The sequence below is a fragment of the Lycorma delicatula genome, chromosome 9 (genome assembly GCF_047948215.1).
Source record: "Lycorma delicatula isolate Av1 chromosome 9, ASM4794821v1, whole genome shotgun sequence".
In the NCBI taxonomy this organism is placed as follows: Eukaryota; Metazoa; Arthropoda; class Insecta; order Hemiptera; family Fulgoridae; genus Lycorma; species Lycorma delicatula.
In genome coordinates this window covers 4141350-4168422 of record NC_134463.1, presented here as the reverse complement: position 1 = coordinate 4168422, position 27073 = coordinate 4141350, and the positions used below count along the sequence as shown (strand labels likewise).

Genomic DNA, 27073 nt, shown 5'->3' with positions numbered 1-27073 from the left:
TAATACTTCAGAGAATGCATGAGGATGATATGTATTAGTGTAAATGAAGTGTAAGTCTTGTACATTCTCAGTTCGACCATTCCTGAGATGTGTGGTTAATTGAAACCCAAACCACCAAAGAACACCGGTATCCACGATCTAGTATTCAAATCCGTGTAAAAATAACTGGCTTTACTAGGACTTGAACGCTGGAACTCTCGACTTTCAAATCAGCTGATTTGGGAAGACGCGTTCACCACTAGACCAAGCCGGTGGGTTTAATCTGTCATTATCTATTACTTCTCAATCAAACGTTTATTGTAATATTGAATTTTAAAGACGGTTCTTTTAGTATAAAAAAATAAATCTTTTCCTAGGTTCATTAATTTAAAAACCGATACTTTGAGACTTTTTTCACCTATAGGAACCTGTTTGCTGGAAATTTTAGCTCTTTAGTCCATTTAGAGATAATGAAAAACTCACAGAAATGCAAAAAACTCATCGATTTTTTTTTTTTTTTTTGTTTGTTTTTTTAATTACAAGGACACATCAGTAATTCACAAATTATAGTTCTTTAAAGTATAGGAAAGAGTTTATTTTTATAAATATTATTTATAATATAATCAAAATTTATGGCTCGTTAATTTTCATTGTAGTTCCTCTCTGCTGTTATTTTTCTTATTCCAGCATTATGGATTTTTTTTATTCCAGTAAATATAAATATTTTTTTATTACTTCTCAAACTATCATAGTTCAGCTACAAACGTCTCGTTATTTTTTTCTTCTGAAAATTCATAATGGGGTTCAAAAAGTGATATTCGGGTAGAACTAAATCTGTCTGTTCGGTGGTTGAGGCAGAACAACTCATCTCAATTAATGAAACGTTATCATTATTTAAAAAAAAATATTAAGTTGAATGTTGATTTGAGGAAAAGAATTGAACTTACTTAATTTTTTTTTTAATTTTCCTATTTTTATTGCCAATTACATATGATTATATAAAATATGCTTGTATATTTTGTTTTTTGTTTTACAATTTGTAAAACAAATTGTTAGGGATGTAGGATGTAGGGGGTATACCGAAATGAAACGATTAGCACTAGATAGGGAATCTTGGAGAGCTGCATCAAACCAGTCAAATGACTGAAGACAAGAAAAAACTTACAATAAATTTCATCTCAATATCTTATAATTTATTCTCTTCCTGTCCTATTTAACCTACTTATCTTAATGTTTCTGCATTATACATCAAAGTTAGAGTGAATTGCATGTTGCATAATACTTATTTATATTTATTTTCTTATCACTTCCTAATGCGCAATTATATTTTTATTTTCCTGGCACATATCTCTAAAGTTATGCTGTAAGAAGATAAGTATGAGAATCAGTCAAAAAATGGGATATGGTTTTTTTCATTTCTCGATGTTTCATTACCCAAACAACTCCCCCCCCCCCCCCCAAAAAAAAATGGGGCTAATGTTCGTACGTACGTATGATTATATAAAATATGCTTGTATATTTTGTTTTTTGTTTTACAATTTGTAAAACAAATTGTTAGGGATGTAGGATGTAGGGGGTATACGGAAATGAAACGATTACCACTAGATAGGGAATCTTGGAGAGCTGCATCAAACCAGTCAAATGACTGAAGACAAAAAAAATTTTTGTTTTTGTTTTTTTTTTAATTTCAGGCGCATTCTATAATCTCAACTCCATTTTTTACTTCCTTGTACGAAGTAAAGAATATTGTAATCGCGAAACGTTTCGCTTTTCATATTTCAACGGAAATATCCACTTTAACCATCCCTGAATCTATTTTTACTAGTTTCGGCGTGACGTCTGTACGTACGTATGTATTTCGCATAATTCAAAAACGATTAGCCGTAGGATGTTGACATTTTGGATTTAGGACTTTTGTAACATATATTTGTGCACCTCCCTTTTTGATTGCAATCGAAATTAAAATAAAAATTTTAATCAATGAAATATTTGAATCTTAAGGGAAGGAAGGCACATCGGTTCGAATCTGACTTCATCTCCATTTGTTTTTTCAACTCTTTTTTTTATTTATTTATTTTAAATGTTATTTTTTTAAATTTAAATATATTTATTTACCCGTGATAGTAAAAAAAAAAGTTTACAATAAATAATAATTCAATGATAATTTTTTTTTTTTTTTAATTAATAGGGAAATAAAATGTTACGTAATTTTATTGTTTTTCTTTCCTTATAAATATTTTACATACTCTTTTTCATGTATGTTCGTTAAACTAATAACGAAGCAGTCGGTTACCACCTCTTTTTTTGTAATTGAAAAATAAGAAGACATAGGGCAAAATGTTTTAGAAAAAAATTATTTAAAATGTTGTAGAACTGAATTTCATTTTGTTTTTTAACACTAAAATCAAATTCAAGTAAGAATATTATTATACCAAAAGAAAGTATAAAGAGTGGCAGCGTTCCTAGGAATTTTTAAAAATATAAGTGTACCAAGGAATATCCTCCATCCTCGTAAGTCTCCATTATTATGTGTCTAAAATAAGGTCGAGACCAGATCAATTTAACAGTAGAAAATTTTTATTCTGTTTAAAACGTAAAATTTTTCTGCTACAGTTTGATTTGTTTTGCTTTAAATTATACTCAAATTTCTGAAAAATGATATATTGTTTTCTATTTTGACTATATTTACAACCATTTTCTCAGAATAAAATTCTTTACAAGTTTTATTAAAAATTCTTATTTATTTATTGGCATTTACGATTATAAAAGGTATTTTTTTTTTTACTCTAGTTTTTTGGGCTGTGCAACAATTTTCTAGGAAACTATTAGAATAATTACAGTTTTAAGTCATGTTTTACTAAATTTTTCAGGTCATATAAAGTTACTAAAGGCGTATTTAATATTACTTAATTTTTCACTGGAGCAAAAAATCAGAGTAATTATTTTGCTAGTTGTAACTTTATAACAAAGCGTTTCCGTCGTGCGTTTGTAAGAAATATTTGGTGTATATTAATATTATAAATCAGTTTCCGAGGTTCTGCCATGCAATTTTCAATCATCTATATATATAAAAATGAATGTTTGTCTGTTTGTATGTCTCTTATGCCTTCCTAAACCGTTCATCCGATAGCGATGAAACTTTGGGGAATGATTTGACGCACGGCAGAGAAGGTTTCTGAATTTGTTTGGACTTCCTAGGTGGCGCTGGCGTCGAGATATTTCGAAAAATTGTATTTATGGTCCGATTTGCCTCATATTCAGAATACATGTTACTTACACGGAAATAATTATCTTTGCAAAAAATGTACCCGCTAGTTGGCGCTGGGGTTGAAATATTTAGAAAAATTATATTTATGGACCGATTTGTTTCATATTCAGTATATGAATATTAGTTACGTGAAAATAAATATTTTTGCAAAAACTATACCCGCTAGGTGGGGCCGGTGTCGAGATATTTACGAAACAAACAAACAAATATACAGACTTTTTTATTTTATATATATATATAAAAGGTATGTTCGTATGTGTGTCCGCTAAAGACCAAAAAACTAATGGACCGATTTACGCGCGGGCAAAAGGGAAAAAGGGGAAAATGGAAAAGGAGAAAAGGGGGAAAGGTGGAAGAGAACAGGGGAAAGGGGAAAATGTGGAAGAGAACAGGGGAAAACAGGAAAAGGTAAAAAAGAAACTGGGAGAGGACTGAGGGATAAGGGTGAAAGAGAGAAGTTGGAAAGGGAAAAGGGTTAGTAGAATAAGTGAAAGGTAAAATTTGTGAAGTTCCGTAATGTTCTGTTTTTTAATTTTTTTATCAAATTTTCAATTGTGTTCATTTAAACTCTCTCTCTCTCTCTCTCTCTCTCTCTCTCTCTATATATATATATATATATATATATATATATATATATATATACTCAAATCTAGCAATAGCGAAGCATTGCCGGGTATGCTAGTTATATATAAAAGTAAAACTATAAAAACAATGTGACGACTGGATTCGTGCTAGTAAAGTATATAATGATAATTGATCCTACATGATTATTTAACAGATATAAAAATATATGTTTGAAATATGAATGAATCACGTAATTTAATAATTTTCATTTAAATTTAAACATAATCTAATAAAAACTGGAGAAATAATATTTTAATTAGTTTGTATTTTAAAATACACGTACTCTCCGATTTTATTAAAGATAATTACATAATAGTCTATAATTAAAATTTACATTAAAGAAGCATTTTACTATTTTTTTAAATTGCATTAATTAAATAAAACTGAAATATATTATTAAATAAATTTAAATAATTACTACCAAATTTTAAATAAATTTAAAGTCTGATAGATTAATAAAAAAAGAAAACAATTTTTTTTAATTTCTGTTAATAACATATACATTTTTTACTAATTAAAATCCAACAAACGTTTAGGAACTGTCTTTAATTTGTATAAATTATAATTAAACCAGTTAGGTTTATATTTCCGGATTGTAATTTAACATTTTTTTTGTTTTTGTTATTCACTTCTGCATAATGAATAGTTTTTATATTTGATAATTAGGATCGTTTCATTTTATAAAAATTGTCATCGTAATAAAATAATAGCTTGAAATACAAGCACTCGCATACATACATATATCTATACTCGTATATACATATAAACTAAATACAAACTTAAGAATTTCGACGTTTATTAAAAACAAAAATATCAAAGTGTGGCATATTTAACTAGACATTAAAACGAAACAAAATTTTCTTTATTAAAAAACAAAAAAATTAAATGTTTTTAAATAATTAAAACAAAACTAATAAATAAATAAAAATCAAATAAAATAAATTATTAGACATCCTTAAACCTAATTAAAAATTAATATTATCCAAATTTGTTTAAAATAATTTAATTCATAAGTTAGCCATACTAACATCTGATTCCAACAATTTAGTTTTTTGTATTGCATATAAACAGGAATAAAAAAAATTTAACTAAGTGAAAGGAATAGTGCGTATATGTCTTTATCTAACAAGTCCTTAATTTTCCGATAAAAAATACGCATACATCTTTTTTTTGGGTTCTGTAATAGAAATGTACGAAAATATCATAAAAGATTTCCGAATAAAGGGATTTCGGGTCACAGAACAATTGCTTCGGTAATTAATTCAACACATTGAACGTAGCCCGGGCATCAGTACCAGAATAATTTCTTACCGCAATGGTTTAACACAAACTTTGTTAACACAATACTTTGAAAAGATAAACCCTAATCTTTTAATCTACAAAAAAAATAATAATTTCCTGTACTGTATTTTTCTCCCTACCTGTTCTTTCGGATTAGGTTAAGGATAACTGAATCCTTATTAAGGCTGTGGGTCCTCTAGAGGTACTGTGTTCTTGGTGTTTGTTTAGTTAGGTCTGTTCGGAGGCTTGTTCCAGCAAACTACTGCTGGCGGGAGTAGTTTGTTCCTACAAACTGGACAAAAGCTCAATCTCGGGTTATAGTGCTTATCGGGTAAAACCAGACCCTGTAATAAATAATTTAACGGAGACATATTTAAGCGAAAAATTAATAACTAATGGAAATATTAATTCACCGGCACACAAATCTGATCGATACAAGCAACTGTTATCATCAGGTTTAAATTATCTCATTTATATCAAGTTTACTGATGGATTTGTGAGAAAATTTTGATTGATTTGTAATTTTATCCGTTGAAAATTATTAAATTAATTTCACGTTCAATAATTTGGTTTAAAGGACAATAATTGTTTTCTTTATGCCTTCTTTGGTGCTTTTCAAGATCCCTAATGTTAAAATATGTTTAATCTCCACGGATACATCCCTTATTTATGCTCATTCTGTAAATCTTACAAGAAATCAGATTTAACCTTGATTTTTAATCGACCAAAAAGACCTTCGTTTTTAATTAATAAGTGTTATAAAGGTAAACAAAGAAAATTATTAGAAATTTAAAGCAATGCAATGTCATAAAATTTAACCGATTTAATTATTATTATTATTTTAATTCTTTACGGTGTTATTAGGTTTAAATTATTTAAAGTGCATAAAAATAGTTTATTACATTTTATCTTAAATAGCCTATTAACTACGGTGATAAAATCCACAGCCTATAATTAAATTAAAAGTTTTATTAATGGTAAACACAACGGTAAATTTTTATTACAGTTATTTAAATTTTATTTTAATTTTCTATTTAACTACCTTACAATAAATAGTCTATTAAACCGGTTATATAATTCAACAATTGATATTTTCTATTGTAAGCTCAAAAATTTCTGAAGAGTTTCGTTGATTTAATCCCGTGAGAAAAGTATAATGTTTAAATAATTAAGACAAAAGTATAAAATTAATTAATCTGCACTTATGTCGCCCAACGGGGAAATTCTTTTGCTGAGGAACTCCTTTTGGAGTAAACAGCTTTATCATAAGAAAATATTGTGTCGGCGTCTTGTTTGATCTGCAGAAGGCATTCGATATGACCTGGCAACACGTAATAATGCTCCAAATACATGAACGGGGCGTTCGTAACAATCTGCCAATTTTATTCAGCAACTATATGAACTACTGTACTTTCCAAGTACGCATCAACAACGAATATTCATCAGAAAATGGCATTATAATGGATATTATATATGGCGATATTCATCTTGGAAAATGGTATACGGTTCGGCGTTGAACGGTACCTTGTTCATGGTCGCCATCGATAAATTAATATTAGTCATTCCAGTAGAAATCAGGAAAAGTATCTATGTTGATGATCTGGCAATTGCGTATGCCAGCAACAAGACAGCTATGTGAAGTATAAATTACAACGAGCAATTAACGCCCTTAATGAAGTTGCGAGGAATAATGGATTCAAATTTTCACCAGGAAAAACGTGCAGTGTACGCTTCCGTAGGAAGAGAATTCCTCACCGAAGTCCTGTTTTGACTATCGACGACTATCCAATAGAATATAAAGATAATTTGAGATTTTTAGGTCTCTTACTGGATAAATCCCTTACATGGGGATTACATATACAGGACTTGAGTGATAGATGCAAAAAAAGCCCTAAACATTATTAAATATTTATCTAACATCAATTGGGGCTCAGATAAAGAAATGCTACTGAGGCTGTATAAAGAATTGGTTCAATCGAAACAATTTATAGAAATACGACATCCATGAATTAAAATTTACTTCGTCAAGATAGAAATTCGCTGCCACGTCTTGGTCGATGAATACCAGCAAGTATCTGTCCACCAAATTAAAGTGCTTGGAGCCTTAATTGGCTGGTGGTCAGCCATATATCTTCTAGGTTAGCTTCCCACAGCATTGCGGTAGGAGTCTTTCCTTTAAGTAATCTACTGATATCGGTTGAACAAAGCAACCGCATCTAGAAAATCCCACACGGTCCGACAATGCGGCTCTCGACACATTGACTCGCCGCTTGTGAGTGGCCAATTTTTCTCTTGACCTCTGTTCCAGGGCGGCTTGGTCTCTGGCCCCCCTCACAAGGGCAGGGCAATCAAACATCAGGTTTGACTGGCCTCCCCGCAAATGCACAGCTCATCAGCTGCCAGGCGGAACCGAAACAAATATTGGTGGTTCAAATTAACATGGCTGGTGAGAACCTGGGCACCCGTTGTCCTTAAAAACGAACTCAAGGCATACCATCCTCCCAGATCCTGTATAAACTTGTACAGGGATTATGTATTAACATCCCTTATGTTTAATAGAATTCTACTCGATAAGGGGACTGGACTCGGGTTTAACTTTCATTGGTTGAGTTACCTGGAGCCTAAAAGTCTTTTCTTTTAATCTAGTCCAGCTTATATAGAAGTTAACCCTGACAATTTATATATACTTTCAATTTTATCGGTGCTCAATTGTGTTAAGCTGAAACATTTTGCACATTCGTTGTTGAATTGTATACTTTCAAAATTTATTGTGCAATATAATTTACGACCGAAATCATTTAACTAAGTTTAAAATTAAAGATTCGATAATTAAAACAAAGAATATCAGTACACCCAGGCTTTTGAAAAAGTTTAATTTAATATGTCAGATCCAATGGCGGACAAAATTTAAAAAAATAAGAAGAAAAATAGTACATTTCTAACAAAAAACAGTAATTTTGTAATTATATAGATCCGCACTTGTTTATATATCAAGTATCTCTCAGTTTTTAAATATGAAGCTGTTTTCATACTTTAATATCACTCCGTATAAACCAACCAAGTATTATAGAATAAGGTAATATTTTGTGGTAGAGAAAGTACGGTAATTCAAGAATTGTAAATATTATTTAATATTTTGTTCATCCGTTGAAATTATAGTTACTAGTAGATTACCTGTTATTGTATGTTTTTATTACCTCGATTTCATGCTAATTTTATTTATGCTAATTTGTAATTACGTTATCTTAATTAATTATGTTATCTTATGATAATGAGACATCGCATGTATTGGTATCAGCACTCACACAGCACAACTCGGGCAATGTTTATTAAACGAATTTGCCCGGCAACGAATATACTTTCAAAGCTATAAAATGGTGTTTTAATCAAACTGAAAAATAGTTAGTTGTTAAAGTAAAAATAAACTTTAATTCTAATCAATTTTTATTTTGGTAAACTTGAATCAAACTATGTCAGTATTTCATTTAATATTATATACGCTGCTTAATTAGCAATTAATATTTTAAACGAATTAAATAGCTAAATTTATTTTTAGTTTTCTATTATAATACATACAATATATTTTATTTGATATATTTCAATACTGCAGAAAAACTGATTAGAAATAATTTCATTTTTTTCAATTAAACAACTAGAGACGGAATATGTAAAATTTATTATCTTTCAATTTATTATTTATTTTCTAATATTGGTAACTATTCATTTTAATAATTAAATACGAATATATTAACATGATTTGAAATATGCTGTTATTATATGAAAAAATAAATGAAACTCAAAATTAAAGAGAAAGAGATGAGTTCAGGGATAATTAGTGGGGTTGTTGTAGAGCGTACAGATTAACAAAGTCTGTAATCAGACAAACAAACAAGAAGAGTAATGAAAGCAGGCGGGATTAAAATGGTACATTACTTATAGAAGAGGTGTGAATAAAGGGATGATGCAATGATGCGGCAGCTATTTCTTAAGTAATACACCAACTGTCAGTTCCAGGTTCCGTCAGGATCTATATTAAAATTATTAAGGGAAGGAAATTCTAAACTGCTGTTGTTTCTACTGTTGCTTTTCAGACATTTCAGCCATTTCTCTACTCTTTTCCTTACTTCAACGTTCTATTCGAGGGTATTTCAAATTTTAAGTTGGCTATACCGATTGTCTGACTGGCTGATAATGCCTTGTCCTACTGTTAGTTAAGATTTATTTCTTTTCACTCGATTTTTACCCCGATTACCACTTTCAAATACTATTATTTGTTGCATCGGTTAAAGTGTAACTTCCTTTATGTAATATACAATCATCAACTGTCTGTCTGTTCGCTGATGTTACGGTATCCGATATTTACACTGTTCATTATATTGTCCCCATTTCACCTACATTGAAAACCGGCTATGTTGAATGTAAACGCTGTTACTTGTTCGTATTAGGTATTACCACTTTATTAATTTGCTGAACTAAATTATTAAAATCTTATGTTTGTAAGATTAGAGGAAGTCTTTAAATAATTATTACTTCAGAAATGTTGAACGAATATCTTTGATTAATTTTTAAAACAATAATAATTATTGTTATTTGGAAAATTAATTATGTTATTATGAAAATAAAAATTAATTATTTAATTATGTTATTTTTAAAATAAAATTTAATTATCTTAATTATGATATTTTAAAAATAAAATTTTTGGATTATCTTAGGCAATTATTTTTTTATTACTTAAATTTGGAAAAAATTGCATACTTTTATAATATTAACAATGTTAAACCTACCCTACTAAAGGGCATTTGTATGTGTTCCTATCTGTCCCTCTTGGCTTAGCACATAAAACACCAGTAGTCCGAGTAATGCCATTCCGTACATCACTCTTTAAAAATGTGCTCAGATAACAGGCACCGGAATGTACCGATCACTAGTGGAAAATCCCGATTCGTTAGTACATGTTCCGTGGTGGTAAGGTGTATATTTATTATATTATTATATATTTATTACTTGTTATTATTTATACTTGTAATATATATTTATTTCTTTAATCGATATATATGCGAAATATATGTTACTAATATATATTTTAAATTATGTTTTACAGTTAAAGAAGAATTCGCTTGTCATGTGTTTAAGAAATTTGAACATAAAGATGGTTTTTGCAATGGAACGAGACTTATTGTTAGAATAATGTTTTACAAAATTTTGACTGTAGATAAGCAAGGAGAAAGAGTGTGTATTTCAAGAATAACTTTGATGAGAGTACAGAAGGGTTTTCATTGAAGAGACTTCAGTTTCCTGTGAGAATTAACGTTTTGTACGATGTTAAATAACTCTCAAGGGCAAACTTTTGAATTTTTTTTTATTGATTTGAGAAGAGAAGTTTTTGGGCATGGTTACGTTGCGTTATTAAAATTAAAAGCATGGAGTGAAATTGTCTTCAGAGCATAGAGATAAACGAATGAAAAATGTTATAGAAATTTTGGATGGTTTAGACTGATAAGTGGTTTGATTAATTTTGGTTTTAGAAAGTACGATGTTGGTAACTTACCCTAAAACTTATTTCCTATGAGGAAGGGTGCTTAACTGAACGACGATGAACCTAATGGTCCCTGTCAGGGCCGGTATTTTAAATATAATAAAAGAGTTGCCTCAAGGTTTTTTGTTTGTATGTTTATTAATAATATTTTTTTGTTTTTGTTAGTCTGTGTTTTTATATTAATATATTTATAAATAAATTTAAATTATACTATTTTTTTTTTTTTGTAACTTATCCTTTATCCTTTTTTTTTCTCTGAGCCTCCTCCAAAAAAAATTCAAACTTCGATGCCTATGTCTAAACCGATCTAAACGAAATTTAATTGGAAAGATTTGCTGATAATTTTTCGCTTTTCCTTGATCAATTTTCATCATTCAAAAAAAACATTTTTACACAAGTGATAATCAATTTTGGACACCTAATAATCACATTCCGAGATGCCGCCCGCCCGGAGGGCGTGCCCTGGCTGGCGGCGCCTATGAGGGCGTGCCTATGACACGCCAGAAGAAATTAGTAAGAAATTAAAATAATTAAAAGTAAATCAATAAATAGCATAAATAATAAATAAAGAACCCGATTTAATACACGAGATGAAATCTGGCAGAAAATGTATCATACATTTTCTGTCATAAGTTGGTTATTTGTCAACCGATTTTCAAACCTAAGGTGTCATTTTGTTTATAATAAAATGCTTAACATTTTCTTAAAAACACATATGATAAAAGTGGTAATTACAGAGAAATAAAGAATTGAAAAATTGACATGGCCGTCATTAACATGTATACAATGTAATTTTTGATTTATTATGTGTGTGTGTGTGCGCGCGCGCGCGCGCGCGCGCGCGTGTGTGTGTGTGTGTGTGTGTGTGTGTGTGTGTGTGTGTGTACAAAATATTGTTAATTTCTCAATCCGATTTTCATATATAAATTTATCATTAATAAATACGTAATGGCGGGAGAAGGAAAAAACGAAGGGGAAATCGACATTTTTCCATAAGACACTTTTTGTTCATTTTGACACCTAGAATCCGTTAATTTATAGCTAGCCTACCATTTTAGATTCACTCTGTTATGTTGTACGCCTGTTTACAATCGGCAATTCTCCAGAATGTCTTAACAATTCTACGAATATCTTTAAACCATGTCAGAAATATGTTTAATTAATTAAAATCTGTAATATATTTTTTTTAATCTTTGAAAAATTATTTCATTAAGAACTATAATTTTTACCAACATTAACAGTAATTTAATTATTTTATAATAAGTTTGATTATTAACAGTAATAATAATTGATAGAGGGAGAGGAGAGAGGACTTTGAGTTAGGGGGAGGATGGAATAGATCAGCTGGACAGAGAGAGTTCGGAATGAGGAGGTGCTTCGTAGACTGGGAAAAGAGAGAGCGATTATCGAAATAATAAAAAGAATAAAATGCAGTTGGTTGGGACTTTGGACGAGACGTGACTGCCTGTTGGTGACGGCATTGGAGGGATTTGTAACGGGGAGGAAAGCAAGAGGTCGGAGACCAATGAAATTGGTAGATAATATAAAATGGGAAGAAGGAATTTACTATAAAATGAAACGGATGGCACAAAATCGAACAGAATGGAGGGCGGCCATGTGAAAACCTGTCTTTGGGCAGAACACTTGTTATTATTATTAGAATTGATAAACATTATTTAGGTTTCATTCAGTACTAAGAGAGTCAGAAAGCTATCCAAAAAAAATGTTTGAATATTATTAAACCCTTCAAGCCGGTATTTAATTACAGAGTAAAAACCATCAAATCAACTAAATCTGACCTTGTCTGGCGTGGTTAGATGACGTCAAATATTTTTGCCTGTAAGCTTCTTTTTCTCTGTACCATTTATTTCTTTTCAAAACTGTGTTCGATTGAATTCACTTTTCTAACTCCGTATGTTTCAACTGGACTTATAAACCTGTTCTGAAAAAGAATATCAAAATTAAAAAAAATATATATAATTTGTTTGTACTTTATATTGAATATAGTATTATAATACAATGCGAGTTAAACATGCATGTTGAACCGAGTTGATTGAATTAGTTGACTAAAAGAAAGATAAGAAAATGGAAAAAAATAAGTAATTAGTGTAGGAGAACATAATATACCGGAGATTGTATACTTTTATTACCCGACTGCAAAAATATAAAGAATGACAGAAATTAAAAGCAGTTTTCAGTTTTCCACCTTGTAATATAAAGTTTCTTATTCTATCAGATCTGTACATACTGTAGTAAATAATATACTAGTAGTAATACAAGTTTGGTGATGGATACAGCACGTCTTTATACTCTTGATACGATAGCGAAGACGGAATAGAGAATGAATAGAATCGGACATAAGTGGTGGTGAGACAGTGTTTCGTTGAAGTTCACGATGTTAAACGAAGGCTGTCTCGGTTGATATTCTTAAAAACTATTTAGTACAGTCAATTTGTATTTTTATTTGAAAATCCTTACCTACTGATTGATGTTTTTTCCATATGTTAGGGGCGATGAGGGAAGCTTAACTCCAGAGTTTTAACATCCCCCTCCCATAGATTTTTGAAAACTTAAAAATGTTTTTGAAATGCGTTTTTCTCTGAATCTATGCATTTTAGAGAAAAGTTTTACAAACAAAAAATGAAGAAGACATTCTCCTCTACAATTAATGTCGTTGAAGTTATGCCGTATAATTTGAAATTGAAATACTAGGTGGCGCTGAAGTTGTAAAAAACGTGTTTTTTCGGGTTTTTCATCGGAAAAAATTGTTTTTCGTCTGTATTGCATTTAGAAAAGTTGTTAATCTCAAAAAACAGACAATTTTTATTTAAACAATTTTATTGTACGACTTACCGTTTTGGAGCTGTAGCTTGTGAAAGTGTGAAAATGTTGTGAATTGAGCCCGTGTTCGAAACCGGTCTAGTCGCTGAACAATGCCGATCTCCCCGGCTACAGTAACAATGGCGTTGCCATTGTACCGCTATAACTCTGGAATGCTAAGTCGTACAAGAAAATTGTTTGAATAAAAGTTGTCTGTTTTTTTGAGATTAACAACTTTTTCAAATGCAATACAGACGAAAAACAATTTTTTCCGGTGAAAAAACACGTTTTTACAACTTCAGCGCCACCTAGTATTTCAATTTCACATTATACGGCATAACTTTAAACATTAATTGTAGAGGAGAATGTCCTCTACATTTTTTGTTTGAAAAACTTTTCTCTAAAATGCATAGATTCAGAGAAAAACGCATTTCAAAAACTTTTTGAGTTTTTCAAAAATCTATGGTAGGGGGATGTTAAAAATCTGGAGTTAAGCTTCCCTCATCACCCCTAACGCATGGACAAAAGATCAATCGGTAGGTAAGGATTTTCAAATACAGCCTATTTTGATGACAATTGCCTGTACTAATTGGTGTGTTATTATTTAACAGGAAGTGATTATAAATGGTTAAATGGTAGTTTTCTCCTTTCGCGCTGGTTATCACACCGGATCCAGAACACCTTTCTTTTTCGGGTTAGGTTATAAAAAAATATTTTTTACACTTCAGAGTAATATTTTATTAAAGCGAAATATTAACTGTTAAAAAGAAAAAAAGAAAAAAGTTTTGGAAGAAGAATTACAATAGAATTTAAAAAATTAGTTTGGTTTGTAGTATGAAACGAGGAGGTGTCAAAATTAGTTTGTAACAGAATCATGTAAAAAGAAACATAACAGTAAGAAGAAATAAAAAAATACAATTTAGGATGTAGGATGAACGTGGTAAAATGGAGGTTAAAAGATTCGATCAAACGAGAGTGAAATGCATTAAATTATTCAAGTTTCGTTATATACTTTCGATGAATTTGAAGATTAATATCTCACTTTATAAAGTTATCAATAACAGTGGTCTACATTTTCAGAACAGTTAGGTTAGTGTTTTATAAAGTATTTTTTTGCTGAAACAGAAAATGTAATAAAAAACTGCGTATCACGTCACGTTTTTAAGAATTATCTTTGTTTAACGATCCTATTACGGCGTATAATAAAACTATTTATTTATATAATTATATATTATAATGCAATTATATAATTATGACAACTGCTATCGCTGTATAACACATGTCACTGGATTTTAATATTGTCTACCCAAATATTCCATTGGCTATGTGACTAATTCCTCATGGAGTCAATTTGGTTATTCCGACAGGAGATTTCAGATTCTGAAAAGGAATGTTCTAAGAATATTTTTTCCCCGCCCCTTGGAGCCGGATTCGCGAGCAAGCATAAGCTCAGCTCCAAGAGCTGCCATCGCCTCAAACTACCTCGGAAGAGCACAAGGCCCCGCCCAGGCAGCCTGGACTCGGTCTTCCTCGCTTGCTATGCCTCAAATGAGGGGATCCCAAAAGGTTCTTCTCACCGGGACTCCGGTCTTAACGCCTCGCCTCTAACGAAGAACCCCAAAGAGATCCCTCGCCGGGACTGCGGTCTTACTTTCATCTCAACGGCACTGCAAGAGAGTCCTCACCCGATCATCGAAGATAAGACACCAGAAATAATAGCCTCAGATGGTTCGATATAAGAAGGCTTTTGAAAGTAGAAAAAGAGTTTTTGAGAGATTGAAATTTTTAACTTAAAATATGTACATCAAGAAGAATTTTACCGTAAAATGCAAAATTGAGACCGTATAATGCAGTAGTGAAACCAGTAATCCATTGAAACCTGTAAACCAGATTTCTGTCCCATAGAGTATTACTGGTTTAAATACTGTATTATAATGTCTCAATATTGCATTCTATGGACAGACAGAAATTTCCATTATAACAAATCTAGAATATCACTTTTAAAAACTAGAAATTTCAAGAACTATCCATGGCCTAAGAAAAACTAAAGACAGATACTGAATGAAGTCACAAAAAGAAATCTACAAAATTAAAGAAATAAATATAAAACTTTTGAAGATTTAGAAATTACAATCCGGAAAAGAAAAATTACATTTTGCGAGACATATAATTCGAATGATTTAGATAGATTGAACAAAAAACGTTTTTATAAATTTTAAAAATATAAAACGCCGCCTCCGTACATAAAACAAGAAAAGGAAGAGCTAAATAAAGCAAACATAAAAATAAAAAAGTATCAAAATAGAAGAAAGTTTAGACAAAAAATCCGCAGAATAGAGATTCTTGTGAATGCATAAAAGAAAAGTGAGTGCATGCTGGGTAGAAGAACGAAAAACGCAGTACAGTGAAAAAAAATGAAAGAATTCTAGAGGAGAAAAAGGGAAAATCAGAACAGAAGAAATTGAAATGTAATTTGCGTGATCCTATGCAGGCAGGCCTGTTCGGAAAAAAAATCAGATCGCACGAAAATGGTCTTTGCTTTTGGATATTCGCAAACAGGTACAAAAATAAGTGTCTAAAAATCTAGTTCACGGAAGAAGTCAAAACATTTAACACGAAAAATATAAATTTTCCTTCTCGTAAATGTAAACATCGAAATGAATGTGCATTTTTCGTTACCATGTAACCACAGCCTGTGGTGGTGGACCATATTCTTGCGGTCTGCTACAATACTAATCAAACGTTCCAATACTGGAAAATTTACAATTGCATCCCTGTTCATAAGGAATAGGGATGCAATTGTGAGAAAGGATGTTGCTCTCGAGATTAGTAAACTAACACATGGAGCTTCGCCTATTCACATCACTTCGCTGAGAAACATTTCCTGGTATGATTACAGTAGTAATAATAGGAAAATGCGATCGGCTGAGATGATGTAATTTATGCTTTCAAAGAAAAATTGTTTTAGTTTCAATGGAAGGAGGTGACCTTGAAATTCTAAACATATTGTACAAAATGTTTGAGATAGTGTTATTAAATAAAAATGCAATTTTAAATTGTAAGTAAATAAGATATAGGTGTCAGAATATGATAAAATATAAGATAACAGATATAATATTGGTAATATTAATTGTTAGGATTGCGTTAAATCTTAAATTAATTAATTAAATTTAAAATATATAGGCTACAGACAGAATAATAATAAATAAAGAAATAGTAATACTCAAAATTTATAAGGTTTAATCACAATATTAATAATATTTTATTTTAATGATAAAAGAAATATGTTTAATGTAACACGTGAAAATTGATTCAATTAAAAAACATATTTTTGTGTATAATTCACGGTGTGCACGTTAGGTAGAACTTGTATTCTTATTAAATGATAAACCCTTTTGCTTAAGATAAAAAACCCTTAAAACTTCGATGATTTTTTCCTTGAAAATACAGAATGTATGATAAATACCGATAATTAAAATAAAAAAAAATATATATATAATATAGGTATATCGAAATCTTTAAAAACTATCTACACAAAAATTAAAATAATTGACAAATTTAAATATCTCAGAGAAATAATAAATTAAACGAACTGAAAAGATCCAGTTTAGAAATAAAACGGAACTAGCCTATCAACTAACATTTATATATATATATATAAAACAAATAAATCCTTTAATTTTATCGCAAAAAGTAGACACTACAGCACAACCATTAAAACAGAATGCTTATAAACTGCAGAAAAAATAGAGAAAAATAAATAAATACCGCAAAAAAATAAATAAATAGCATGACTGGAAAAATAATTAAAAAAAGAGAAGAAAATTTAAAGAAAAATTTTAAAATCTAAATATATAATTAATCAAAATATCTTAAGATCAAATGAAGAAATTTACCAGAAATCTGAAAAAAAATAACGGACTATGCAAGAAAAAGAAGATTACGTACGTTTTTACGAATGCTTAAAAAGAATGTAAGAGAACAGATTAACAAAAAAAATCTTTAATTCTATTTCTAAATGCATCATCATCATTTTCATAACACGGTATAGGTCATAGATCTGTTCCTACATTCCAGAGCTTCCTAGGTCGTCCTCTCTTCCTTCTTCCTAACGAAGCGTAGTTAAGATTTTGTTTGGGAATTCTTGAATTCTCCATTTTTCTTACATTTTCCTTCATACGATCTCTATAATTTATTGTTACATTTAGAAAATCAGTTATGGAAGTAATATTTAAGTCTTTTTAACATTCTCGTTGGGTATTCTATCCCTTTTTTTTACTTTAACGCCCTTAGGAAATACATTTCGTTGGCCTTTTTTCTGTTTAACCTCCACCACCACCGTAATGTATTACTTCAGAGGATTAATGAGGATGTGATAAGTACGAATGTAAATGTAGTCTTGTACAGTCCATTCCTGAGATATGTGGTTAATTGAAACTCAACCACCAAAAGTCACCGGTATTCACGATCTAGTATTCAAATTCGTATAAAAGTAACTGCCTGTACTAAGATTTGAACCTCAGAATTCTCGACTTCGAAATCAGTTGACTTGCGATGACGAGTTTACCAGTAGACCAACTTGGTGGGTTCATTTCGGTGCCCTGTACAGAGCTTAATTCATTTCTCCTTAAAACCCAAACCTCACAGCATATAAGAAAGTACAGCGATGGTCTTGTATAACTTTAACGTAGTTTAATTTGTAGCATTTTTGTTAAAACTTTTATTTAAAATCCCATAAACACTTCTAAATCTCTTGGTTTTAATGCGATTGTCTTCATCCATAATTAGACGAGATAATATACCCCAAATAATTAAAAGAATTTACCTATACAAGGGTAAAGTTATCTCACTGATTCTGCTCCTTTGAACGCCAAAGGAGCAGAATTACAGGAACGTCAAAGGAGTACACTGAGAACTCCTTCTCAGTGTAGATTTTACAGTTATAATTACCAATCGACTTGTAATATTTCTAAATTGAAAACTAAAAGTTAACTGGTTTCAAGATATCGAAAAAGATGTATAGGAATTAAATAATTAAAGAAGATATTTTGTACTTTTAGAAATAAAATAAAAAGATTAAAGAGTTTTTAGGAAAAACCAAGAATAAGGGAATAAAATTTTCCCAAAGAGAGAGAGGGAAAGAGAGAGAGTGACGAAGTAAAGATACCGGTAGAAAAAGAAAGAAAATAAAAAAACAATTTTTTTTTAATGGGATCCAAAGATGATGCAAATAAAACAAGGTAAATAATGTAATTCATGCATTATTTTTTTTTTATCATGAAATTTTAAATACATAATCTATTTCCATCCTTCCGTGCGTATTTTAGATTTAATTTATCAAACATTTCAAGAAGAATAGTTTAAAAAAAAAAACTCGGTATTATTGGTGTAAAAACTCATGGTGTTATTACTTATGGGATTATTTACCTCTTTTTACTTATAAATTTTAATTCGCGAAACATAGAACAGTGTTTTTCGACTTCAATATTTTTTCTTTTACCCCAGATTTCTCAAAAACTATTTAAAATACAGTTTTATTTTTTCCAATTTTTCAGATCAGATTTTACATAAAACTACAAAATTTACCCCTTAATTTGGATTTAAAAAATTACAGTATGCTTAATTACAGTAGGCTTAATTTTACCGAAGGCGCAGAAGTCAGGATGAAATCTTTCGTCAGCCGAAACAAATAAAGCATTTCCGAACCCTATGTTTATACTAACTTCCTTTATTTCATTCTACAACATAGAACATGTCCTGAACATGTTTCTTATTAGAACATGTCCATGACATTCAATTATGAATGTCATAATGTCATTATTACATGACATTCCTTATTAGAACATGTCCTGAAAGTTTGTCACATTCTTCGTGAATCATTTTGCATGTATATAAAATAATTTGATATATATATATATATATATTATGTTATTATAACTATTTATAAATAATATTAAATCTAAAATAATGTATAAAAATTAAAAATAAATTCTCCAGATCAGTTGTTCATGAAATCTTAACCTACCTTAGTATCTTATTCAACAAGTTTTACTGCATAAATATAACGTCGATTTGATCAAAACATGAAACTAGTGTAATCGAAATTTCGCCATCTTGTGTACATTCGAATTATATTTTTCACTTATTATCACTTAAATTAATAAAACAAGAATAGGATTAAAACATTCTAAGTTTATGTTTTAAATTATATTTTGGTTGCTCTTACTATGCGAATTAATGAAGTGAAAATTCGTCGGTCCGCTGTCTTGCATTTCTTGGAATCAGTTATTTCATTTATCGATAAAGAATATTGAAATAATTTATAAAACGTGCTTTTTGATGCATTTAATCTGATTTTATTTTTAAAAAATTGATTTATTTTGGAAATTTACTTTTTTAACTATCATAAACGGAACAAAATTTAAAATAGAAAATCTAATTCAGAAGTCACAAATTTCGACAGATTAGTAAATATATTCTAATACCACGTTATTAATATAAGTAATAGGTGAATCCTTAATTGCCGGCCTCCGTGGCGCGAGTGGTAGCGTCTCGGCCTTTCACCCGGAGGTCCTGAGTTCGAATCCCGGTCAGACGTGGCATTCTCACACACATTACAAATCAATCATCTCATCCTCTGAAGCTATAACTTAACTGCGGACCCGGACGTTAAAAAAAAGAAAAAAGTGCATTCTTAATATTACTTTATTTCTTTTTCCTGTTTAGCCTCCGGTAACTACCGTTTAGATAATATTTCAGAGGATGAATGAGGATGATATGTACGAGTGTGAATGAAGTGTAGTCTTGTACATTCTCAGTTCGACCATTCCTGAGATGTGTGGTTAATTGAAACCCAACCGCTAAAGAACACCGGTATCCACGATCTAGTATTCAAGTCCGTGTAAAAATAACTGGCTTTACTAGGACTTGAACGCTGGACCCGACTTCCAAATCAGCTGATTTGGGAAGACGCGTTAACCGCTAGACCAACCCGGTGGGTTATTCTTAATATTACTGGAATATAATACTGTACATCCAACCAAATTCAATAAGTTTTATTGCTTAATGGTTAGGTTTTTCTTTTCAATTCGATTAGAATGTAATTATAACCAGCTAGTTGACGATTTCCCAACTGGGGAATCCGGAATGATAAATCAATTCATAAAATTATTTTTAAAATGCATCAAAAACATTATATTTACTTGCGTTATACAAATTTTATAAACACAATTAATGTTTTCTTACGCTGTTAATTTATCACTCTCATAAATGAACAAAACAAAAAACTTGCGCAATTCTGCGCAAGAAGACCGACATTTTGTTTCCGATGCCCTCACTATTTTGCAGTCAGAAACCCACTGATTTTCATAGTAAAACGCACAACATACGTTAGATTAATTAGTAGACTACACATAATCATCAAGTTTAACTCGCTCATCACTGTGACTCACTGCATAAGCGTGTATGGAAAATTACACAGTCAATGTAACCTCAAATTTTTTTCGATCTTAAATTGAGAGTATCTCAAGGACGACCCAACCAATCCTCGTCAAATTTTCATATACACACTTCAGATATACAGAGTGAGCAAATAAAACCGCTACCCAATACTATTTATGAAAGACTCACACAACTAGCGCGACTAGTGGATGTATATGTTACTACCGATTGTTGCCGCCGTTTGTCAGCTGGATACGTTTATTGCAGTGCAGTTGTGTTTATGTAAAATGCCTTATTCAATCCAGGAGAGAATAGCTATAGTTAAGGCCTGAAATCGTTCTGGATCGTTTCAAGAATCACGTCAAGTATTTGTAGAAAAATTTCCAAGTGCTTGTATCCCAGCGAAGAGAAGCATACACGATTTAGTTAAAAAATGGCGTAAAACAGGCTCGGTTTCAAATGCAAAACGAAATAGGCAACCTTTTGTTAGGATTCCACAAGCCATTTCCGATATTAAAAGGAGAATTACTGCCAGTTTAGAAGATGCCATTTTCGAAGAATTCTATGCGCAATTAACCGGTAATGAAAAAAGAACATAGCTTTTTCCAACAAGATGGAGAAACGTGTCACACATTAAACGTTTCACTGAATCGAGTTCATTCAGTTTTCACAAATGAACAAGCTGTCACCAGAGGACGGTGGCCTTCCTTTCCCCAGAGTTGTCTGCTTGCGATTTTTTCCTTTGGGGCTATTTAAAGGAGAGAGTTTATACATCTAATCCCCACAATATTGATGAACTAAAGGCGAACATTCAACGAGAAATCAACGCAATTAACAACAACGTTCTGCGTCAGATGACTCTGAATATGATCAGTCGAGCACAAAAGTGCATCGATGCCCAGGGTGGTCATTTTGAACATCTTTTGTAAAAAAAAGGTAAATAAATGCAACATTTAAAATACATTTTATGTTTTCCTTATTTAATTTATTCGTATGATTCATAAAATCTCATTCCAACATAACCAACCGATTCTGCAGCGGTTACGTTTTATGGGTTCGGTTTTATGTTGCTCAACATATAACCTTCATATATAAACTTCAAGGAAATTAATTTAGTAGCTTTTGAGCCACAAATTTTTGAACACAGGGTTATATATATATTTCAAATACTCTTTGCATATTATGCGTATATAGAAAACCCAATTAAAGTAAATGATATTTTCATACTTCTCATACCTCAAAACGTAAAGAAAATTCATTTTCACTCTCCATTCTTACCATGTCACCTAAAGTAATACCGTAATTTTCTTCAAAGTCACTAAAAAAATCTACTTTGGAGTCTTGAAGTCGTTTGGTTGGTATATAAAATCCAAAATAGTTACAGGATGATGAAACACGAATTCTTTAGAATCGGTTTATTATTAGAATAATAATTTATTTATTTATTTATTTAGAATTGGTTTATTGGTTTTCATAATTTTATCACAACCAACTGAACTCAATAAGCTTTGTTGCATAAATATGACGTTTTTCGGTTGAAACAAGATACAATATCATTCAATTCCGTCGACGGTCTGTTATCTTGCATATACCCGAATCCTATTTCTTACTTACCATTTACGTAAATAAGTAAATCCACGCAGTAAACCTTTTAGTTACATTATTTATTCACAATTTATAAATATATTGTGGCCTTACTTTCCGAATATATTACAAAAAACTTAAATACAAACTGAGATAAATAAATCAGTGAATCAAACCGATGCCTTTTGGTTGGTACCTAGAATCTAATATAACTATAATATTATGAAAGATATTCTTTAAATCTTATTGGTAAACATAATTTTATCACAGCCAATCGAATTCAATAATTTTTGTTGCGTAAACATGATATTTTTCGTTTGGATATGAAATGTAGTTGATTGTATACATATTTTATAACATGAAATTACGTATTTCACTTATCAATTAAATTTATGATTCGATCATTTATCAATTTTTTTTTAACAAAATAATTTTTTAATAAATTTATGTTTATAAGTTTTCTATAATACTTAAAAGAAAAAAAAACGTTTAGTTTAACAGGATTTTAAAAAGCCCATACAAAAATTAAAAAAAAATGATTACGTCCATTTGCGCATGAAATGTGAATAACGAATTTCTATGGTTATTGAACTGGTGATACGATATAATACGCAGTAAAATTTACGGATAGAATATTGCGCAATATTAATAAAATACAACTAGACATTATTGTTATCACTATCTCCCATCATATACTGAATCAAATGATCTTAAACAGATTAATTTTATAGATTATTTATTTTTCAGGTCGATTGATAAATCGTTTCTTTTATTAAATAAAATAAAATGAAGCGGCAATAAAATTCTGACACCCGGAAATAAAATATTCCTGAATTATGATATCTATCCATTTTTATTTATTTTAGGGGATCAGCTAACACTCTAATTTATTTATTTATCTAGAAAAACAAAAGGTTGTTACTTAATAACAGTTATTAAAGATAATAAATTTTGTAGCGTGTGAAAAATGCCACGCCTGACTGGGAACTGAACCCGGAACTCTGGATGAAAGGCAGAGACATTACCGCTCCACCGTGGAGATTGACAATCAATAAATCCTACAAATTATGCGGTCTGGAAAACAATAATTATTTGTATTTTCCATTTCATTATTCTGGTGTGTAATAACTGATTTTGCATAACTGATTTTTTGTGTAATAACGGATTTAACAAAATTATCACATATAAATACGTATACATAATCCCCTTTGCGACTTCACCCACGCTATACGTGTAAGAACTTCAAAAATTAGAAATAGTTTTTTAGTTATTATGTCTGGGCTATTTTCAGAGTTATTCACAATTTTCTAGATAAAATAAATAATCAGATAAAAGATGCGGGTACGTTTTCGTTAGTTAATTATAATTATAATTATAATTTATATATTTAACATTAATCAGACGAGGTTAGCGAGCGTAGGTTTTTTCCTGTTTAGCCTTCGGGAATCAACGTCAGGTATTACTTCAGAGGATGAATGAGGAAAATATGTATTTTCCTCATTCAATAATAACTTACACAATATCTAAGTGAAGTGTAGATATGTAGAGTCTCGGGTCGACCATTTCTGAGATGTGTGGTTAATTGAAACCCAACCACCAAAGAACACCGGTATCCACGATCTAGTAATCAAATCCATATAAAAGTAACTGCTTTTACTACGATTTGAACTTCGAACTCTCGACTTCGAAATTAGCTGATTTGCGAAGACGCGTTCACCACTAGACCAACCCGGTGTGTTAGCGAGCGTAGATTATGTCAACCATACATAACCTACGCTCGCTTACCTCGTTTGATTAATGTTAAATATACAAATTATATACACAACCAAATAATATGCTAAAGTATAATGATTCGTGAAAAAGAAGGATTTCCTTCTTTTTCACGGCCAAGGTTTCTTCTTCACAGCCAAAGCAAAACCTTGGCTGTGAAATTCCGAAAAAGTACCAAGATATGTTTCCAAAATCAAATTTTTAATGAAATCAGGAGAATATTGAAGTTGTTCAAGAATACTTTGCCCCTGTCACATAGCAAATTCACGAGTTTTATAATTCCATTTTTTGGCGTTGTAATTTTATATATTTTAATTGTGTTACCTATATCAATATTTTTTAAATGTAGAGAGTCAATTTCAGGGTGATAATCAAAAGCTGATCTGAGACCTAACATATTTCTTGAAGGTTGAACTCGATTTGTATTTGAGCGTATACGTACGTTTCTCTTCAAATTTTTGAGAACGCTCTGGCGTAGATTAGCATTGTCTACAATCATAAATTCTACTAGCCCTAGAAGTTCTTCTAACAATTTGTAACCTCGCCGACCTAGGTTTTATGAAAATATTATTACCAAATTGAAAGTCGAATCTATGCCAATTATGTGTGTGGCTTACCCTGATAGAACTTCTTAGTTCGGGATATAAAAAATTACAGAATGCTACTTTGTTCGCGTGAGGATGAATTCTCGCGGGTAGCCATCAACGATATTCAAATTTAGAAAAATACAACTTTTTAAAGAAGTCGATATTGATTTCGAAATTTATTATTTCTCAGACCATCAAAAATTTGTTAAATAAGTAAATAGTCGTCACTCCTTTTAATTTTATTTTCGATATAATTTGTTTTTACGTATATTATGATAATAATACAAATTGTTCTTAGATAGACAATGACCTTAAATTTACTAAATCACATAATAATAATCTGAAGAAGTCGATATTGACATAGACAATGATCGATATAGACATCGACATTAAATTTAGTAAAAGAAGTTCTAGGTTATTTATTTACACTTTTTTTATTTATAATAGTGGATTGGTGAAGTTTGAACATTAGTAAATATTCCGGGGGTCATAAGAAAGCTACAGTTAAAATTTCGTAACGATAGATTGAGTAGTTACCGCGGTTATCGGGAACGTACTGAAAAAAGTCGCTTTATATAATAGCGAGATTACGCTGTGTTTTAAACTCTTCTAATTACGGTTATTTACGCCGTGAAAAAAATAAACGCATTATTTCAAATAAATATGAGTTTTAAAATAGCTACTTGTCATTATTATGTAACTAAAGTAAAACCAATATCATTATTTACTTTATTATCACACCATTACGTAAAGTGTCTACAAAACATATATTAGTTCAATTTTAATATTACGTTTCAATATTATTATTTTTTTTTTTGGTCTTCAGTCATTTGACTGGTTTGATGCAGCTCTCCAAGATTCCCTATCTAGTGCTAGTCGTTTCATTTCAGTATACCCTCTACATCCCTAACAATTTGTTTTACATATTCCAAACGTGGCCTGCCTACACAATTTTTCCCTTCTACCTGTCCGTTCCAATATTAAAGCGACTATTCCAGGATGGCTTAGTATGTGGCCTATAAGTCTCTCTCTTCTTTTAACTATATTTTTCCAAATGCTTCTTTCTTCATCTATTTGCCGCAATACCTCTTCATTTGTCACTTTATACACCCGTCTGATTTTTAACATTCTCCTATAGCACCGCATTTCAAAAGCTTCTAATCTTTTCTTCTCAGATACTCCGATCGTCCAAGTTTCACTTCCATATAAAGCGACACTCCAAACATACACTTTCAAAAATCTTTTCCTGAATATTATTAAAAATATTATTGAAAAATTAAATTGGTTATTAAGGTAGCTCGAAAAAGGTAAATCGAAAATTTTCAAAAATATACTTTAAATTAAGGTTGCGAAGTACAAAAATTTAAATTGCAAAGTTTAGATCAATCATAAATGATATTAGAAAGGTTTATTTATTTTTATCTTTCACCGGAGATCGTTGTTGAAATATGTTTCACTATTTTCATAAAGCTCAACCATTAAATCCCCTTCAGAAATAAATTTTTTATATTTTTTAATTATGACCAAATTTACGAAAAGTATATTAAGAAAGTTAAAAAAAAATTCTATCCGTATGAAAGTATTTTTCGATATTTAATTCATTCATTTATTTTTTATAAAGATTAAAAGTTGATATCTACCCGATGATAAAGATTGAAAATCTGATAATGATCAGAAGACCAAATACATCTCAGAAAAAGAAATGCAAATCGATTGGTTAAAACAACCAAACATTAGTAAAATCCTCTCTTTATTATAAAATGGTAAGAAAAATGCTGAAATCACGAAGATTGCAATATCTCGAGACATAATTGATCTACTGGGACGGAGGATGGCTTAAAACATTCGGAGAATCATCACACGTAGCGATGTCTCACCCAAAACGTTTCCTCAACTCTGAGACGAGATATGAGCGAATATTGGTTTTTCCTATATTATAATACGGTAAGAAAAATGCTGAAAATCGTAATGTTAATACCATTTTCCTACCAGAAACATTAGTTTTTATCGTTTTCATTTTTTTCCACACTGTAACGGGGTTGGATCATGAAGCGGCCAGGGGTCTCAGCCCCCTAGTTATTTATAAAAGACTAAATTTTAGAAGCGGGGGATCTTTACAATTTTTTTATTTTAAATTTTCATTTTTTTATTTATACAACATTAAAAATCATTATCAGTAGTTAC

At 30.5% G+C, this 27073-nt stretch overlaps 1 protein-coding gene across 1 annotated transcript in view; it reads right to left on the bottom strand.

The window, feature by feature from the left end:
* LOC142329916 (salivary peroxidase/catechol oxidase-like) overlaps positions 1–27073 on the bottom strand; it is a 130001-nt gene that overhangs the window by 85287 nt on the left and 17641 nt on the right. Inside the window, exon 2 of the mRNA XM_075374851.1 lies at positions 12488–12630. The gene's annotated coding sequence lies outside the window, so the exon portion shown is untranslated. The remainder of the gene's footprint in view (positions 1–12487; positions 12631–27073) is intronic.